The following is a 15,812-nucleotide window of genomic DNA, read 5'->3' as shown; positions in this document are numbered from 1 at the left end:
TCGGCTAGATTAATGTGATCCCAAAACATAAGACTAGAGCAGTAAATTTGACTTTTGATATCTAATTAATCGCTATCGATATAAAATGCTTCTCGATGATTTTAAGATCAGTCTTTAATGTCGAGATGAGAAGACTAACACGATCACAGAATTTATTTTAACAGAGGCAATCCGGAGCTTTGCACCACTCACACCAACATAGCATTGCTAGATAGTAGACAAAAACTAGGTCTACCAAAATTTTGAATTTCTCGACATGTCTCGATAGAAAGTCATTCCTAAAAAAAATCCCAGAGACGTGAATAGTAAATTAGCAACGGATCAAATCTTATAAAGAGTCATCAAATTCGACAATCTTTGAGCAGACAAAAATTGATACGAAAAAAAAAACATGATAAAAAATCCCGCATGATAAAAATCATGATAAAGTTTTAAGTCCCGCCTGAAACAACAATGAACAAGACTTGGACTTGCAACCACAATTGCTTAGAGCAGAATAAAAATCAGTAATGTAGCAACTAATCTGACAATCTTTGAGCAGACACCAGTTGAGCAAAAAAATGATTTTATGGGAAAAACTTAATTATTTCAAGTTCCCCCTGATGCTAGAATGAACTTGCAATTGAATGAGTTGCTTTGCAGCACACGCAACCGAGACGCCAACCCCAGACCTTAGCATGCAAAGGCAACGACGTTACGCAAGGCTAATTGAGAAGGAACCTGAAAGATGATGAGGTTCAATATTGAAGAAAAGAATTGTAAAAAGAACAGAGTAAAGAAGAGGAGAATTTGAGCAAAAAAAAAACGAAACACAAAATAATTTTTAAAAATTTTCCCTCGAAACTACGCAATAGAATTTGACTAAATTTAAAAAACATTAGCCGAAACACCATTTAATCGAAATCACAAATTACCGATCTTTATCATAAAATCATAATAAAAAATGTTTAAATCAACAAAAAGGTTATGCTTTGGAAAGAAAGCTTAAAAAACAAACGTACCAGATATTACAAATTTCATTTTTAAAATGTAAAACGAGCCGACGGAAATAATGACTAAAATCACGAAAACGAAAAAATTCCCCTGATTATTACTTGAATGATGATAGCTTTATTATTATTTTCAAGAAATTGAGCATGTGAGCAGTCTGCATATCAGCAGTCGTGAAATTGAAATTTACCATTCCTACTAAAATTGACCATTCTATGAACAAAGATAATTACGGGAAAACAATTTATAGTACTCGATTGCAATAGATTTCCAAAGATACATGCCGAGAAATATTTTTACACTGAGGCGATGCTGAGCTTCGCACCACTTGCGATTCAAAAATGAATGACTTTGATTAAAATCAAATAAAAAACAGAAAAACTTCAAAACTCCTTTCGGCGGGAACTAAGTCAGCAAAAATAAGCTGACAAAAATCTAAAAAAAGCCGAAAATTCACAACTTGCAAAGAATTTCAGGGTTTTGCCATCCCAGGCATTGGTGTTATTGCAACTTGAAAGAACACTGTAACTTCAAAAAAAAAATTGGGCTAGGGGAATCCAGCCGACAAAAGCAGACGGACGATAGTCCGAAAAAGCACAAAAAAATCAAGTTTGCAAAAAACAGGTCCCAGTCGGATTCGAACCATAATCCTTTGCCGTCTCAAGCAGGTGTGTTACATCTACGCCACATGCGCTGGATGATTGACTGAATTACAAATCATGCATTGGAAAGGAAACTGAAAATAAATAGAAATCCAATAAAAAATCGCTTCAAAGTTTTCTCTTTTCAAACTAAAAATTTTAGCGTGTATAAAAAAAGCGTGTGAAAAAACGTGTTGGAAAAAGCCTATTATCGTGTTATTTTCCTACATTGAATTTAATAATCATTTGCAAAGAATTTTCTAAAAACAAACACCCGGCAAATAAGCCGACAAAAATTGGGCCGAAAAATTGAAAACTAAATCCAAGTGAATAGATTCGACTGAATAAAAAATAGGGACGCACAATACATTTTTAACCATTTTTACTAAATTTGCCAGCTATGCAATCTTAATAATAAACGAACTCGGAAAAAATCAAAAAATTCAAATTTTTTTTAAAAAATAGGTTTATTTTCTAGTAAATTTTGGAATTTACGGACCAAGATTTTTTTGATCGAATCTAAGCTTTTGTCAAATCATTTCCATCTCTCAGTTATCAGAAGGCAATTGAAAGAGTTGAAGGAATCCAAACATTTCCGACTGGTTAAGGGAATTGCTTTCCATGAAAATTGCCAACAATTTCATGTTTTATTGCTTATTTTAAGCCGACTATTTTTTAACCTGGTCCATTTGTTTTATCATTTTACTCTGATTAAAAAAATAGATGAAAGGAGATTTCTATTTCAAATAAACTAAAAGTTTGATTTGTCTGATATCAACGTTTCAAAAGGAATCTGCCAATCTCAAGTTGCAGAAATTAAAACAGCCGTTGAGTTCCTCTATACTCGCAGTGTTCACCTTTGGGGCTTCAAATTGAACCCTTCGCGGCCTTCTGTTAATATCTTTAAATATGATCAGGCGCAAGCGTAAATAGATAGCATGGAAAACTTCGTCCAGACTTTCTTACTTTTTCGGTAAGTTATTTTGAGACAGTGTACTTCTGTTGTATCTTGAGCAATAGCGCTTTCGAAAGCGCCTTCATATTGGGCTGTCCTTTACTTGTCTTCTGACTAATGAGTCGATTGATTTTTGCTTTCTCTTTCTTTTTGGTCTTCCAAGCTTGCTGTTTAAGTCCCCTTTCCTCTACTTGCTTTTCTCTTGCCTCTCGCTTGTCCCGTTTTACTTGTTCGTACTTCAACCTTGCCTCTTCAAGTCGTTGCCTTTTGCCCCATATGGAATTATCGTCTTTCGCTGGTCGCCTTTCAGAGAAAGATAAATTCGAAGTCCGTGTACCTTCTGGATTTTCCGCTGTTTGATATGCACCCTTGAAGCTTTTGTGGAAACTTTGAATAGTTTTGTATTTCCGCTCTTGAGTGAACAATTGCCCTTTGGATGAAGATCCTTTCTGGTTTTGTTTTTGATAAAATGATTTTCTTTTGTCTCGCTTGCTTGATTTTGGCATAAATTGCTCTGTTTCAATTCTATTACTATTTTTCATCATCTACAACTAAAATTTTTACGAGACGATTTTAAAACAATTCAATAATTAAATTTCTGTACTTTTACACAAGGCATTAACCATTGCTATTTTGATAAATAGATTTTTTTGTCTATCTGGGCGATCATCAACGCAAGATAACATTACTAACAATCAACGCATTCAAAACGCATTCAAAACAAGACTAAGATTTTTTCTTTATGTAATCAAAACTGTATCTAGTACTACGCGAAATATGGGAACATTAGGCTAGCGTGGAATAATTTTTCAAGCCAGTGAACCTGCCTCAGAAGAAAGTAAGTATGTCACTTATTATCACAATAAGCTTAAAAACAAAATATTTTAGTTTTTTTTTAGATACTAGGGGATTTGAACCCGGGAACTGCACATTGAGAGACAGTCGAGTAGATCACAGTCACTGGAAAACAAATCGAATAGAAACTCAAAGCACAGCAACTAACACTGCACAGCAATGTGAGAACTGGAAAAATCTCGTAGTACGAAATAGTCATCGACAAGCATCATCTTCCAAGAGATCCAATCAATTATAATTACAAAACATGTTTCGAATAAACAAAATAGTACACAGAGAGACGAAGCGGAGCTTCGCATCATTAGAAATACAACAAAAACATTTGAAAAAAATTAAGTTTAAGAAAATAAATGTTAAAAAAAAAACTAGATGAACCAAAATTTTCGCATGTTTCGATAAATGAAAATTCTAGACAAACATGCCAAGCATAACATTTGAATATAAAATTAGCAACGGAACAAAACTGAAGAAGACAGCAATTTGTGAGCAGATACCAGCTGAGCAGAAAAAAAATTGATTATGCAAAAACGTTTCAAGACCTACATGAAATTTAAATAAACAACACTTGCATCTATAATGAAAAATGCTAGTAGCACAAGAAAACCGTGATGTGACAACTACGCCAACAAAACTTGAGCAGACAAACAAAAGTCCGACAATTCAACATTACCGGAAAACAACTTCAATTTCAAACAGTGAAAAAAAACAAGTTCCAAACGGGACTCCAATCCCAGCTCTTAGGGTGCAAAGGCAACTTGTTAAGATGCAAGAAAAAATAAGTAAGAAAAGCGATTGAGATTTGCACGAAAACTTAATTACAAAAAACTCTTTTTCGCATTCAAAAGACACTTGCTCATGCAATAATTGAAACACAGAGACGAAGCAGGGCTATGCACCTTTGTCGATACAACACAAACATAGAAAACGTAAATCGAAAAGAAAGAAAAATGTTGAAAAAACTAAGAGCACCAAAATGTTTGTATATCTAGATTAAAAAAAACATTTAGCGGCCCCCCTAAAGCTGAAGATACGTGTTTGATATTTTTTGAATTCTGATGCGGTACCAATAAAAAAACCCAATCCCATACATTTTCAAACTACCTGTTTTTATCAAACAGGAATTCTAGGCAAACATGCCAAGCAAGATAATTGAATTTTAAGCACAGAGGCGAAGCTGGGCTTAGAACTGAAACTCATTTTGATGAAACCTGTGGCGAACCCAATAGCCAGTATTGAACTTCGCTGCAATATACTGAGTGGACAAAAAAAACAGAAGTAAAAAAAGATTCTGAGAAGATAATTTGAAAAAATTACTTGAAAACTTAACTTGAAAAAAATTGGAAATACAGCTACAAAATTTTAATGATTGTATCGAATGGACTTCATAAACAGCCTTGATAAATAAACAGACTTCATAAAATTGCAGATCAATCACCGAGAAGGGCAAAAAGGCGACAAAATTTAGGTTGAAACACGTTGAGCCGTAAACAAAACTGTTGTCATTAAAAATTGCATGAAGTTTTTAAAGTTTTCACGAACCATCCATACTGAAGCACATAATACTATACAAATATGCTTTGCACTCGAATTTACGCAATATAAGTTGACAAAGCCGAAATAACAAACAGACATAACCTAAACTACAATGAACAACGCTTGCAACTACCATGAAATTTGCTTACATTGCAAGAAAAATCCGTTATTTGGCACGTAAGCCGACAAAAGTTGAGCACATACACGAAAATCCGACAAATCAATTTTTACCGGAAAACTTTTTCCAATTGCATGCATACTGAAAAAAATAAGGTCCCGCCGGTTTTCGAACCCCGATCTTTATTGTGCAAATGCGACGGCATTACCCCTCGGTTAAGTGCGAAGGAACCTGGAAGTTGTTAAGATTCAATAAAAAAGCAAGATAAAAGTTCGTAAGATAAGTTTTTTACTGGAAAAATATAATATTAAATTTCATATAACTTGCATGAGTTCGGTGAAATGAAAATTTTTTATTACAAGCATTTTTGTCACAAAGCTATCCCATTTAGGAAAAACTGAATCAGTAGGCAATTTGTTTCTGTACCTCAGAGAAATCTATATAATTAAATCCAACTAGCGTATAACTTGCACCTCCGATGCTTCAAGCAGATTGATGAGCGTGAAAATTGCTTATATAAACGATATGACAAAACTAAACGCAACCGTAAGAATAGACGGAGCGTATCCTAATAAACTTTCTAATTCTCATATTGCACGATTTAAAACTAAACTCAACTTTAAGGTTTACTTACAACTGAACCGGTCAAAACTTTCATAGTTAATTGATTTTTTTTTTAAAATAATCAAACTAACGTATCTCACAATCTTAATCACCAGGAGCAGTCACTATTAGAGACCAGATGTGAAACGCCCCGCCTAGGAGTGACATCACAGCCCCAGAACATAGGGTTGAACTTCAAACTTTGCGAACGTTTTTTTTTGAAGAGTGAAAAACTGAAAGAAATTGAGCACTACTAATTGGAGACAACAGCTACTACCACTGGCGTTAATTAGACATCATCCGGTCATAGGGTCGAAAATCCGGTCATAGGGTCGAAAATAGGTATTTTTTGAAATATAAGTTTATGAACATTTTTTAAATATTATTCAAAACGTCTACCTCGGAAACTAAAAAGAATTGAGCAATCTTATTTGGATGGAATTCACACATCTGCAACTGCTGTGAGTAGACTGAAATCGCCCAGCCAAAGAACTGCGCCAAAAAAATCTATCAAATATTGAAATAACTATTGAAACAAATCTTTTCCAAAGAAGGACATTTTATTATGTTGAGTTGATAATTATTATATGAAAACAAATCTTTTAAGAGAATATTACTGAGTTGATAATTTGACTTCGTCGACTGATTATCATAATTGTTTCACTTTAAACTTACTTAAATAGGTTTTTAATTCTCACCGAACAGCAACTAGGCCGACAATACGTGGATCGAGGTGAATTAAATATCATAGAAATGTTAAAATTATAAAATTTTGACCTATTATATTTTAAAACTATGAACTTTTTACACTGCAACCGACCTGATTTATTTTTTCAAAATAATTATCAATTTTTGTTTGAAAACAATACAAAATAAATTGCCTAAGGCGAGACCATGCAGGCCGAATAAAATCTTTTATGCGAAAAAACAAAGAGAACTACACAAAATTAGGGCTACTAAATTTTTTAATTAGATGATTAAATCAGCAACATTTGCTAATAGAAACATTTTGTTTAGAGCACAGAAAACCCGCTATGTGACGCTTATGCCGAATCAACATAAGCAGACACACGATAGGCCAAAAATGCAACTTTTCCCGGCAAAAACTTCGATTTCGTACATATTGAAAACAAAGAGGTCCGATCGGGAATCGGACCCAATACCATAAACTATATAGGCAACCTAATTGCCTCTGAACGAAGTGGGAAGAAGACTATCAGTTATTAAAATTCAATAACAAAGCAAGTTCAATTCTTACAGATTTGTAACAAAAAATTGTTTAAGAGAAAAAGTTTTAGTATTGATTACAAGACACATGCAAAATTTTAGGCACAAAACATTTATTCGCCATGATTCGTCATTAAAATTGATCTTTAAATTAGCTAAAGTTAATTATTATTTTTCAGTGATTATTTCGAGTGGCTGAGCTTGCTTGGTTTTTATGACTTTATAATTTTTTCAACTATAGAAATTGATTTTTCAAGCTGAAACCTGTTTATCGAAGAGTAAATAAAAGCTAACGCCGCAGGTAAATTATGAGCACTCAGAAGAATAATCTCACGAACGAATGAACAGCGAATCAGCAGATTTTCTAATACAACAAAAATACAGCCACTACTTTCTCTTTTATTCGTTATTTGACTATTCAAAACTCTGCTACGTTTGGATGTGAAAGCAAAATTGTGCTGATTCACTTTTCAGCATTTTGGTCGAGACCAAATGGCTAAGCTGTTCAAGCTTAAAGCTGTTTATCGAAGAGTAAATAAAAGCTAACGCCGCAGGTAAATTATGAGCACTCAAACGAACAATATTAAAACTCTTATTACTTTTAGTAATCATAACTCTTAGCTACTTTTAGATTTGAATAAAAAATTGTTTCAATCAACTTATGTACTTTTGATCACCATAATTGAATTACCAACTCAAAACCCGCCAAAATTAGAAAAAGCGCGTCACACTTTTATAACTCTTTGACATTTCTCTTCACCTGAAACATTTATCTGAAACATTGTCAATCTGTCATGCCTGAAATTGTCGGATACTATTCTTGAAAAAGTCGCATCGCAGATCAAGCTGCTGAAGCTTCACGAAAACAGAAAGTACAGTACCGATTTATTGCAGCTGTTTCTTTTCATATTTTCATAGGGAAAATATTTTGTATCTGCAGATTACACGCGGAAATCTATATCCTATCTCTGTTTCCATATACAACACAAAATCATCAAAATTATAAAAAAAAATCATAAGTCACATGAAAGCATATTCACATCATATTTCACTTAATAGGTAAAAAAATCTACTTCCCATCTGTAGAGATGAGACAATTTATTACTAACTTTAGTTTGTTGTAGGGCACCAGCGGTGGGCGGTCTTAAAACTATTACCTGTCTTCGTTCATATGGGTCGATTGTGCTCATTTAAGATCAGATACAACATACATCTTTTAACGAGCAATGCAATTTTGATGTTTTGAGTATGTTAATGATGCGGCTTTCCTCATGCAATTCATTTAATTGATTGAAAAATTGAATTACAAGAGGTCATTTTTTATGAAAAAAAATAAGCTAAGTAAATTACTCGAAAATAGTCGAAAAACCAAATCTTCAAAAAGTTTATACTTTGTCTTGAATGAGGCTCATAAACAGAGAATCAATGACAGAGCGGCAAACAACTTGAGTCAACCATCGTAGATCCAATTAAAACCAAAAAATCTTAGTTGGTTCTCTAATAAAATAATCAGTAAAAATTTTTGATAAATTGGTATTTTCCCAAGGACAAACACTTCTCGTGCAAATTTTAAGGCGTATCAACCTCATGTGATACCTCGACTAAACGCTTGATATCATATTCGGCTGGGTTGTTTTCGAACAAGAAAACGTTGGCTCGAATACGAAAAATTGGAGGGCCGACAAAAAACAACCTTAAATCAAAAGTACAAAAACAATCAACTTTTATTCAAAGAAAGAGTTTGAAAAATTAATTATTTCCTCAAATGAACTAGGAAGTAGTTTATTTGAATTTTCAAGAAAATGAGCATGTCTGAGAAAGCGTAAGAAAAGCTGTTCACGGGAAAAAGGTCCCAAGTGAAAAGATCATTTTCGAATTGAGCGAATTTGATCAACGTCCCATGAACAGTAATTGGAGATCTGGAGAGTGATTAACCTGTCCTTCCAGCGCAAAAAAAATCATCAAAATGAATGCTAGGGTTTTTTCAACAGAAAGCAAATGATAAATATAATTTTAAAAAAATGGTCATTGTGGATTTTTCAATTCAGCAGCCTCCAAACTCTTCGCCAAGACATTAAAATTGAACAGTGTTTTTTTGCTACCGTTTCAAACGGGGATATATTTAAGACTACTTATTTATGATCTAAAAATAGTATCCTACCTTAGGTCTAACTGGAATGAATCAACTCGTGCATGTCCATCTGGATTACATCGATTCCGATGCAAAATCATTTGACATAGATGAGGACATATTAGAGAACATACGACTGAAATTCAATAAAGACCGACACCCTCAAGTTTTGTACGACATAACAGAGGTCTCAAGCAACAGAAACCCAATTACTCCTGAAAACACGCCACTTATTCGAGGTAGACACTACCTGTGGGCTGATGGCAGAGAAAAATGGGAAGACAGGCAGCTTGTTCAGAATGCATTATTTTGCTCAAATGCAGCCTACCAGTACAAACCAATACATTACCTAAATGCCAAAAAAGTATATCATTCAATTGAGCGTCTGATAGCTGCCAATGTTAAATATGGCGACCAAGTGCTGTGTATATTCTTAGGTTCGGAGCATAGACGCCAAAAAGAAAAAACACTAATAGTAGCTTTCAGAGGAACAACGACAAAAAAAGACATCGAAACCGACTCAAAAATTGGTCTGAAGGCACACCAGAGTTTCGTAGGAAAAGTTCACAGTGGTTTCCTTGAACGAATGGAGAAGGTGCCAGTTGGCGAAATCATCGATTTGGCCATTTCTCACAAAGCACACCAAATACTTACATGCGGCCATTCTCTCGGTGGCGCAGTCTCTTCATTAGTCCATGTAGAGCTCATTACATACCTGCATCGTAAAGCAAACTTAGTTATTTCACCTAAAAACGTTCTCAATATAACTTTCGGAGCGCCTATGCTCGGAAACCACGAATTTGCAGAATTTGTTTCTAAGAGAAACTATGCCGAAAACATGTTTCACTTTGCATCTGCTTGGGACATTGTTCCTTCCATGCTATCCATTGGTCATGGCATTGAGAGTGTCAAACAATCTTCGATAGTGAGATCAGTAATTGGCCACTTTCCAACTGTCTGCTACCAAATTGGATTAAAATGCTTAACGCTCGACAAAAAAAGTAATGCAGAGGAGATTGAAGCAGCCAAGAAAGTGATAAAATCTAGATGTTCGACTCTACAAAATGATTTCGACAAGTCAAACTACGTACCAGTTGGAAAATTTTTACTTATACACGGCCTTCAAAAAAATCCCAACATTGAATACATATCCAAACACTCAAAAGTTATCGAACGAGTAATTCAAGCACCAATGGATTACGCTTCTACTTTGCCCTACAAGGAACTCTCAAAAATCCAAAACTGGCATTCAATCGAAAAATACATGGAGCTAGTTAAAACGTTTTATTCAGGATTCGAGTATCCCTCATCTGAATTTGCAGATTTTCAGCAGCGAGAAATATTTATTGAAAAAACTAAGAACAACTTTCTGGATGAAAACGGTTTGAAATACAAGTTCGAAAGTGCGTGCTCATTCACATGTGGTTATGATCAGTGTGAAGAGCTAAAGCGAGTCGCTCTTTATTTAGAAGATCAACCAGTTGCTTTTTGCCAAGCTTGTAGATACGACCCCTTCAAAACAGAACACTTCTACCACAAGGATTGCTTTCGTAAAGAGCACGTTAATGACAAAAAAACACACAAAATACAGATAATCGATTGGCAGAAATATACATCTAAGAAAAATGAGTGGGAAAAACTATTCAAAGACCCTGACGTCACTGAAAAAAATGTATTAAAAATTTTCCAATCAAAAATAACAGCATTTATAATGTTGATGATATCGCCAGCGATGCACAGCTATGATTATTACGAGCAAAATTTCAACAACTTAGATATTCCTATCGATCCTTTCGGTGGTGCAGAAAAAATTATTGAAGCAACACAAGGTATGTATGGCGAAAAAGGTCTTGTTGTGATCTTGACAAACAGTTTTGGAATCAGCGAAATGATAGAAAAAATAGTCGAATGCATTGGTGCCAATCAAATCACCGAGCACCTTTCAATTTCACTAGGCATGAAAAATATCACAGAATCTTGCGTTGATCTGATGGAGTTTTACGGTATTGAATTTTTTGTTCACAAGCTTCTGTCAGAATTACCAAATACTGACCTTCTGATAAAACTGACAGATAAGATAGGAGCGAATCAAATTGCCACAAGAATTGTTTCTAGCATCGGAAATGAAAAGTTAATGACGGCAATGCAAACTCAATTTGGGCGATTTGAAGTAGCGAAGTGCTTGACTGTGCCAAGTCTGCAATTCTCTGCTACGGCATCGACTACAGGCGCAATTGCTGGCTTCGGAATTTTTTCACTATGTGACTGTTACAGGTGGAGCACAAGAAAAATTTCACTTGAACAATTCAAAACTGCAACTCTGGAAAACTTCGTACTGTGCTTACTATTTGCGCTCATTAGCTGGAGCATGGCAAGTGTAGGTACCTTCTTAGGCGCTTCAATCGGCCATCCAGCCTTTATTGGTATTTTTCAAATTGCTGGTGCTATAATTGGAGGGTTATTTGCCTTCAAGACAGTGGAACTGCTCTCCGATAATATGAAATGGGCACTCAACTCAGAGGATGAACAGAAGTCCGACGTCATTGTTGATACATTGCATTTTTTAGAAGTTCCACTCCCAAACGGAGACTTTAAAAAAATCCTAGAAGACGACGTTATGAAATGCTTTCGGAGAAACAAGCTACGGTTTCATCCGGAAAAAAACAAAGAAAATGAGCTTGCAAGTTTAAATTATTTCTCTCGAGATACACTGTTGAGCTACATCAGGGAACCTATAAGCCTGTCCAATGCGGTCATTGAACGAGTGAACAAAAAATTGATCAAGAAGCGAGAAGGGATTGACATACATCGGATGAAAAAAGGGATCACAAAATTGAAGGAGTTGCGTCCGCATCAGAACTAAAAAATGAAATCAACGGTTTGAAATCTAATCCCAGCAAGTGTTTTTTGTACTAACATAATTTTTAGAGTAACCTAATTTGATGCTTTTACCAATAACTACATTAACATTTTATAAGCCTGGAAGAACAAAAAACTAAAAAATCTAATTTTACTAATTAAAATTACTAATCGAAATTTACAGGGAAATGTTACTCATGATTACGTAATTTATTATGTAATTACAGTTGTTTAAATTTGATTGGTTAAAAAGTTTTAGAGCCCTTTTTAGACTTGTTTCTCATTTTTCAGATCTTTGATCGTTTTGTAAATATTGTAAAAACTTTTAATCCTGATGATGCACAAAATGTGCGAAAACGTTTGAATTAACATTTTAAATTTCTTAAATACATTAACATTACTATCTTATCATTCTGAAATCCATGACGGACAACTACTTTGAAAAAGTAAGTATTAAAAAAGTGGTAGTTTGTATGTGGATCTTCATCTTCTCATGATACTAATATAACACCCAAACGGTAACTATTGCTCATGAACCTCAACGCTCACTCACTTTGCATGTTACCAACTGCGCTGACAGCCAATACAATGAATATATGCTGAAACTTTTGAATTACCAACTGCTGATTCACAATTTTGATACGTTTCGTGGTATATAATATCAAGTCGAAAATTTCCATAAAAAGTGAATAATGGTATGTTCAGTGGGCTACCCTCCGTGTACTCAATTATCTCGCTGTAAATTATTTCAGTAGTTTCATAGGTGAAAATGCATCATTTCTTCAAACCGCAAATTGCCGAATTTATGGTAGCCTGTTGGCCAGAAGCCCGTTGAAAAGGTGCGTATTCATAGGTCCAAAATACAACAGGAATAGTAATTAAACGGTAATCAGAAGGTCAAAAGTATCATAGTAACCGAGGTTACAGTCATGAGTCCCTTCATCATGTATTCCAGTCAAAATCCTTGGAATTTTTTAGATATGGAAGTGATAATGATAAAAGAAGATGACAAGTGTTTAAGTCCTTTTCAATTAAAATCGATACGGGTTACGTTTCTTCAATAAGAACACGCAACTCGACACGAGATAATATAATATACAAGTGTTACAAGTAAAAAATTTCGTCGAAAGTTATTTTGTCATTTATTGTTCCGAGTACGCAAGCGGCGTTCGCAATCTGTATTGCCAGGGAGATTCTCTGTTTTAAAAAGTTGCCTGCTCTGGGTTCCTCAGTGCATATGCTTAGGTCTTACAAAGCTTAATCAAAAACATTTCTGTGCTGGGGCCAGCCGCGCCCTGAATTTCAAAAGCTAGCGGTTGAAAAAGATATCCATCATTTACATGTTCTTTATACTTGTCAATTTTTCGCTCTTCCGCTTCAGCGGCAGCCGTACAAGGGTTACAAACAGACACTGCATTAATCCTATAAGGAGCTAAGGAGTCTACTACCGTTACATCCCACAAGAGCTGCTTACCATCAGCCCATGGAACGAGCGTCAAACCGTCTGGTCGCTTCTGATCGGTCCTGTAGAGGTGTCGTGGTTCTAAAACAGACGGAATGTGAGTAGATGATAGACTCTGCTTTATAAGGGCATTCAGGTTTGAATGCCTAGAGAATCTCCCTGCACTTTTGAGGCAAGAAAGACCATGCCAACTATCTTCGGTAACGTCTTTTCCGCACACGCATTTATGTCGTTCGCATATTTTTGATCCTAATCGAAGTCCTATCGCAATTCTGAGTTGTTGGTTCGACAGTTTTAACCTTAAATTTTTGCACGGGTTGACGTTCAACCATTGGGAGCCAATTCTACCCTGGAACGCGTTGAACCTTTTTACGTCCGTTGGTTCGAGTCGTAAAATCAAGTCTGCAATTTCGCTGTCAAAAATTGGCTCCGTCCAATTTTTTTGGATTTCATTTTCCGGAGCCATTTCAATTTTTCCAAGGTCAAACCACCGTTTAAGCGCATCATCATAGGTTCCATCCACATGTGCCAAACCAAAGATTTCGCTCAAGGCATCTTTTGCTCCTACTGCTGAGGCTAAGAAAGCGAGTAAAGCGAGTAGACGAGCGGAAGAAACGCCCAAGCCATCTTTGGCTGCCGGGAGAACTGCTTGTAAAAACTGGTTATCATCCATTTTCACGTTAGTGACCTTGCATAACGAATTTCTTAGTAATTTATCGTAGCGTTCCAAAAAAATCTTTTTGAAAAAAACAAGGGCTCGTACGCAAAAAATATAGGAGTTTAGGCATGCTAAAGCAATTTTTCAGGAGGTAAAAACTATAATGGGCGTCTAATTTGTCAATTGTTTATTTTTTCGTCGAGCAATTGTGCCAGTCTCTCATATTTGGAAGTTTGATCTTGAGGGACACGAAAATGCTTGATTTTGGAGTGAAATTTAATTTTTCAAATTTTCGAATTGAGCCAGTCATGCTCAGTTTTCTCGCAGAAACTGAAAATAACAAGAAATAAATCAGAACAACCGAATTACAATTGCGGGAAAGTTGTCGAATAAATACAGTGGGAAATTGCTATTCGCAATTTCCGTCGTAGAAAACAAGAGTAGAGCTGTCCTATCTGACATAGGAGACAGATTAATTGCAAGAGCGAACAAAAATTGAACTGAACCGGAGTGAACCTTCAGTGGAAAGGTGGACAGCTGGAGTGTCCCAATGATTCAGACTAAAACTTTCATTCTAGAGTCGAAATTTATTTCCGTTATTAAAACTGATTAGTATTGAACTACTCAAGTTATTATATTTATTTCTCGAGTTGCTCATCAATTAAATTGCTCCCTATTCTCGAGTGTGTCGACATGTGAGTTCCAAATTTAGTTTTCTTGAGTGTGTTTTATGATTGTTATGTTGAGATAAGGTGAGTTTCAGGTTGATCCATCTGAAATGGATCAAAGTCCCTCTGTCTAATAAAAAGTAACATAACGGATTGTTCCGACCCGGTTTTTAACGGCGTTCGTGTATTTTGGGTATTTTGAGACCTAAGTATGGGGACGTTCTCATTTCTAGAGTGGGGGGGATATTTTGGTAGTAGCCTTTAAGCTGTAACGGGTCGTAGTTTCGTGTCGCAAGCGAACCGAATTGGCTCCGACCGTTTTGAGGTAGAAAAACACAAAAGATAGTGTCCCTGACTCTTGAGCCAATGGTTATAGGGCCTATTTTTCTTAAGCCTCATATGTGACCGAAGTAGACGAATGTTACATATGTTTTTATGGCGCTCCTGGGTGTTTTTACGACATCAAGACTACGGAGTCGAACCCACTTGACACAGCTTTGGGCTGCATGCCCATTCTAGAGTACCGGTAGTACGGTTCGGCGGGAACGTGCAAACCTTCCGCTTGTACCGTGATAGCTTTTTAAGAAAACTCGAGAAAACTTCCTGGTACGCTCTCCGAACGAGGCTTAGCTAACCGAGTAAAGGGGGGTGACTAGGGGGACAAAAACACGAGCAAAAAAGACAAAAAGCGAAACAAAAACCAAAAAAGAATAGGAAAAGGAACAGAAACCATAAAACGAAAAAAGACAGTGACTTTGACACCAGATTAGTTGGATCAAACCTTTATATTAATTAAATATTATACCCATACTGTTTTACAAGTTCGATCGTTTCGATCAATCTAGCAATTTAACCCAGTAACCTCAATAATGTGCCCGAGTGAGGGGCGTTGTCAAGGGTTTTCAGATAGCTTGGAACTTAGCTGGACAACTAGGAGACTTGACTGGAAGAGGTGACCAGCCGAGTGGGAAGGTGGTTCCGGAGGATTTGGGCTGAACCATTAGGAGACTTGACTGCAAGAGGTGACCAGTCGACTGGGAGAGCGGTTCAGGAGGATTTGGGCTGAACCAATAGGAGTCTTGACTGGAAGAGGTGACCAGCTGAGTGGGAAA

This window comes from Symsagittifera roscoffensis, chromosome 2 (assembly GCF_963678635.1).
Source record: "Symsagittifera roscoffensis chromosome 2, txSymRosc1.1, whole genome shotgun sequence".
NCBI lineage: Eukaryota > Metazoa > Xenacoelomorpha > Acoela > Convolutidae > Symsagittifera > Symsagittifera roscoffensis.
This window is presented reverse-complemented; position numbering follows the sequence as displayed.